This window comes from Oncorhynchus gorbuscha, linkage group LG02 (genome assembly GCF_021184085.1).
Source record: "Oncorhynchus gorbuscha isolate QuinsamMale2020 ecotype Even-year linkage group LG02, OgorEven_v1.0, whole genome shotgun sequence".
NCBI classification, from domain to species: domain Eukaryota; kingdom Metazoa; phylum Chordata; class Actinopteri; order Salmoniformes; family Salmonidae; genus Oncorhynchus; species Oncorhynchus gorbuscha.
Genome location: NC_060174.1, coordinates 86,615,608 through 86,621,607, shown reverse-complemented (window position 1 = coordinate 86,621,607; position 6,000 = coordinate 86,615,608).

The window sequence follows — 6,000 nt, the reverse complement described above, 5'->3', positions numbered from 1 at the left end:
TGGGGCATCCGGAAAAAAGCTTGTCCGAAGAAGACAAGGTGAGCGCTGTGTCATGCCAACAGTACATCATCCTGAGACCATTTATGTGTGGGGTTGCTTCTCAGCCAAGGGAGGGGGTACACTCACAATTTTGCCTAAGAACACAGCCATGAATAAAGCATGGTACCAACACATCCCCGAGAGCAACTTCTCCCAACCATCCAGGAACAGTTTGGTGACGAACAATGCTTTTTCTAGCATGATGGAGCAACTTGCCATGATGCAAGAGTGATAACTAAGTGGCTCGGGGAACAAAACATTGATATTTTGGGTCCATGGCCAGGAAACTACCAAGACCACCTTAATCCCATTGAGAACTTGTGGTCAATCCTCAAGAGGCGGGTGGACAAACAAAAACCCACAAATTCTGACAAACTCCAAGCATTGATTATGCAAGAATGGGCTGACAGCATGCCAGAGTGGATTGCAGAGGTCTTGAAAAATAAGGCTCGACATTGCAAATGTTGACTCTTTGCATCAACTTCATGTATTTGTCAATAAAAGCTTTTGATACTTATGAAATGCTTGTTATTATACTTCAGTATTCCATAGTAACGTCTGACAAAAATATCTAAAGACACTGAAGCAGCAAACTTTGTGGAAATTAACATTTGTGTAATTCTTAAAACTTTTGGCCCAGACTATACACCATAGCCAAATACATTTAAACTCAGATTTTCACAATTCCTGACATTTAATCCTAGTAAAACCCCCTGTCTTAGGTCAGTTAGGATCACCACTTTACTTTAAGAATGTGAAATGTCAGAATAATAGCAGAGAAAACTATTTATTTCAGATTGTATTTCTTTCATCACATTCCCAGTGGGTCAGAAGTTTACATACACTCAATTAGTATTTGGTAGCATTGCCTTTAAATTGTTTAACTTTGGTCAAACGTTTCAGGTAGCCTTACACCAGCTTCCCACAATAATTTTGATCCATTCCTCCTGACAGAGCTGGTGTAACTGAGTCAGGTTTGTAGGCATCCTTGCTCGCACGCTCTTTTTCAGTTCTGCCCACAAATTGTCAACAGTACTGAGGTCAGGGCTTTGTGATTGAGGTCAGGGCTTTGTGATGGCCACTCCAATACCTGAACTTTGTTGTCCTTAAGCCATTTTTCCACAACTTTGGAAGTATGCTTAGGGTCATTGTCCATTTGGAAGACCCATTTGCGACCAAGCTTTAACTTCCTGACTGATGTCTTGAGATGTTGCTTCAATATATCCACATAATTTTCCTACCTCATGATGCCATCTATTTTGTGAAGTGCACCAGTCCCTCCTGCAGCAAAGCACCCCCACAACATGATGCTACCACCCCCGTGCTTCGCCGTTGGGATGGCGTTCTTCGGCTTGCAAGGCTCCCCCTTTTTCCTCCAAACATGACGATGGTCATTATGGCCAAACAGTTCTATTTTTGTTTCATCAGACCGGAGGACATTTTCCAAAAAGTAACATTTTTGTCCCCATGTGCAGTTGCAAACCGTAGTCTGTCTTTTTTATGTCAGTTTTGTAGCAGTGGCTTCTTCCTTGCTGAGCGACCTTTCAGGTTTGGTCGATATAGGACTCATTTTATTGTGGATATAGATAATTTTGTACCTGTTTCCTTATCACAAGGTCCTTTGTTGTTGTTCTGGGATTGATTTGCACTTTCGCACCAAAATACATTCATCACTAGGAGACAGAACATGTCTCCTTCCTGAGTGGTATGATGGCTGCGTGGTCCCATGGTGTTTATACTTGCGTACTATTCTTTGTACAGATGAACGTGGTATCTTCAGGTGTTTGGAAATTGCTCCCAAGGATGAACCAGACTTGTGCAGGTCTACAATTGTTTTTTTCTGAGGACTTTGCTCATTTCTTTAGATTTTCCTATGATGTCAAGCGAAGAGGCACTGAGTTTGAAGGTAGGCCTTGAAATACATCCACAGGTTCACCTCTAATTGACTCAAATGAGGTCAATTAGCTTATCAGAAGCTTCTAAAACCATGACTTAATTTTATGGAATTTTCCAAGCTATTTAAAGGCACAGTCAACTTAGTGTATGTAAACTTCTGACCCACTGGAATTGTGATACAGTGAATTATAATGAAATAATTTGTCTGTAAACAATTTTTGGATTTTTATCTTTATTTAACTAGGCAAGTCAGTGAAGAACAAATTCTTATTTTCAATGACGGCCTAGGAACAGTGGGTGAACTGCCTGTTCAGGGGCAGAACGACAGATTTGTACCTTGTCAGCTCGGGGATTTGAACTTGCAACCTTTCGGTTACTAGTCCAAAACACTCTAACCACTAGGCTACCCTGACTTGTGTCATTCACAAAGAAGATGTCCTAACCGACTTGCCAAAACTATACTTTGTAATTTGTGGAGTGGTTAAAAACGAGTTTTAATGACTCCAACCTAAGCGTATGTAAACTTCCGACTTCAACTCTACATATCGTGTATCCCAGTCATGTGAAATCCATAGATAAGGGCCTAATTAATTAATTTGACTGATTTCCTTAGCTGAACTGTAACTCAGTAAACTCTTTGACAATGTTTCGTTAATACTGTATTTTTGTTCAGTATATTTACACTGAGGTTGGAATAACACTGTGAAATTGTGAGAATGATGATAATGCACTTTTAGTGTAAGAGCTGTTTGAAAAGTGGATGGTGATTTAGTGGGATGGCGTTTTGGCCTGCCTGGTGACATCGCCAAATCTGTTAGCAGACCAATAAGAAAGTTCTAAACCTCCGTGCCAATAACGCCTACTTATCAATTTTCTCTCCCCGCTCAGAACACTCCCAGAGCACATAGAGAAACAAGATTCTCTGGTCTGATGAAACTAAGATTGAACTCTAGCCTGAATGTCAAGCGTCACGTCTGGATGACTTGGCACCATCCCTACAGTGAAGCACGTGGTGGCAGAATCATGCTGTGGAGATGTCTTTCAGTGGTAGGGACTGGGAGATTACTCTGGATCAAGGGAAAGATGAACGGCTCAAAGTACAGAGAGATCCTTGATGAAAACCTGCTCCAGAGCGCTCAGAACCTCAGACTGGGGTGAATGTTCACCTTCCAACAGGACAACAACCCTAAGCACACAGCCAAGACAATGCAGGAGTGGCTTGGGGACAAGTCTCTGAATGTCCTTGAGTGGCCCAGCCAGAGCCTGAACTTGAACCTGATCAAACATTTCTGGAGAGACCTGAGAATAGCTGTGCAGCGACGCTCCCCATCCAACCTGACAGGGCTTCAGTGGATCTGAGAAGAATGGGAAAAACTCCCCAAATACAGGTGTGCCAAGCTTGTAGCGTCATACCGAAAAAGTTGAGGCTGTATCGCTGCCAAATGTGCTTCAACAAAGTACTGAGTAAAGGGTCTGAATACTTATGTAAATGTGAGGTTTCTGTTAAAAAAATAATAATCTGAATGCACTGTATTTTCAGCATTTCATCCATGTTGTTCAGGTTGCTGACCTGAAATGGGCGTTCATAAGGTAGCAAAGCTCAACAGAGTGAAGCAAGGTTCTGGCAGGAAACTCCAGTCAGTCTTTACCTCAGCTGACAACCAGTGCGCAAAACGCTACCAGATATTGACAAACTCTCCTACATAATGGCATTCTGCGTACATTGACCGGTCCAGCAAACAGAATTGTAGTGCAACTTTGCTGCTGCTTCTGCCCACCTCCACCTGCTTTTAGTTGTGCTTTTGGTCTGTTGGGAGGGAATGGAAGATTTTCTGCTCCCTGCCCATTTGCACTGGCCCGATTATGGATGCATACAAAATGTTCTTTATATTATGAGAGCATCATCCTTGGCCCATGACACTGTGCATGGCTGCTATGATGTTTGAGTGTTCACAAATAGGCTCTTTTGGCCTTTCTATGACTGACTCGCCATGTATTGCTCTTCAAAAATGTAAATGTGTTATTTCTCAGATGTCCATTTCCACAGATTCTACAGTTACCATTAGATTCCCACACTTACTGCTATCTCTGTTTTCATGAAAATAGTATCTCCTCTTATTGAAGATGTAGCTCAATGGGTACACTTCCCAATGGGAGACCACAAATTGATTTTCTGGCAGAGCACAAACCTTCTAAAATGTATTGTCTCTCTCTTGGTGCTCCTCAGACTATCATATTTCTATTAATTAGGAGTAGTTTTTCTTCATGTCCATGTGGGTTTATGTGTGTGATGAAGATGTTATGATATTTGTAGCAGAACTGTATAGGTTTGGAGGATGAGCTTGCTCTTAATATGCTCCTCAAACCACAAAAAGGGGTTAACGGACTATGTAACGGCTCTGAAAACGTGTGAGGCCATCCACCCAACATTAAGCACCACATTTTATGTCTCCTTATACAGGTCTCTTCATACATGAAAAGAATGACAGGGAAATTAAAAACAACACATACACCAGTTACTTTGAACATTAATATCTTTTTCTTTTTTATTAAGACAAGAACTCTTCATTTTTTGTAAAAATGTCTATTTATGAACCAATACAAAATGTGTATGGGAATGTGGATATATTTTTTCTTCATTAATACACATTAACCTTGCCCTAGTACAGCAGAAAAACAAATATGATCAACCTAAAAACAATGAAGTGATAAACGACCAAACGTCCTGGAAGGAAAACTAAACGTCCGAGACATGTTTAAATTGATAGTTGCACAGCCACAGCTGAGTGTGTTCTGTTCCTGCATCATTTTAACAAACGGAGTACTCTTTCATTGTGAACTATGTCTATACAAAAAAATACTTAAACATCTTATACAGTGCACCGAATATTTAAGAAAATTCATAAAACATGTACAGCTTAAATGCAAAACAAATCACCAGTTGTCTCTTGATCTAAAATGATTGGTGTACTTTTTTATATATATACTTCATCAATGTGTGGTTGGGCCTTAGACTTTGCATTCTACCTGAGATGCAATCACACCATTCAATGCACATGAACCTGAGACAGGGCATTAACAAAGAAATGTAAAAAGTAATTTGATAAAATAAAAAATAAATCCTCAACACGTAGACTACCAAATTAACTGTAGCTTGAGTAACAAAGGGGACATTTCATGAAGAAGAAAAAACTGATAACACACAGAAACAGAAATGACAAAAATTACATTCTATACTCAAATATCAAACTCATTCCACACATATCTGGACTTATTACACCCGCCCAAATTGTTGTCCATCATCAAATTGTATTTGATTTGCTGTTCATATCACCAGGTTAAAGGAAAATTCCACCCTAAAGCTTTCAAAATACATATATCGAGCCGGTATGATCCATTTCGCATCATATGACTCAAAACGCAGCTATATTTATGTATTTTGTATATTTTGGCAGTTATATATCTTCAAAACTTGATTGCTGACATGCAAAACATTTTGGGACTATATCAACAATGGACTAATGAAAAAAATACCAAAATATAGTTTTTGGGTGGAGTTTCCCTTTAAGTAGGTGATCATAGAAATTAACATTTGTTTTATGTCAACTACGCTCGAGTTGCATATACTTTCCCCAATACACTCCTGTTTCCTATTGGTTCTGACAGTGGTCAACCATTACAAACCACAACACACACCAGTAAAAGGTTAAGCAGAAACATATACAGTACCAGTCAAAAGTTTGAACACACCTACTCATTCAACGGTTTATTTTTTACTATTTCTACATTGTATAATAATAGCAAAGAGATCAAAACTATGAAACAACACATATGGAATCATGTAGTAAACAAAAACATTTTCAATCAGAATATATTTTAGATTCTTTAAAGTAGCCACGCTTTGCCTTGACAGCTTTGCACACTCCTGGCATTCTCTCAACCAGCTTCACCTGGAATGCTTTTCCAACAGTCTTGAAGGAGTTCCCCTCATATGCTGAGCACTTGTTGGCTGCTTTTTCTTCACTCTACGGTCCAACTCATCCCAAACCATCTCAATTGCTTTGA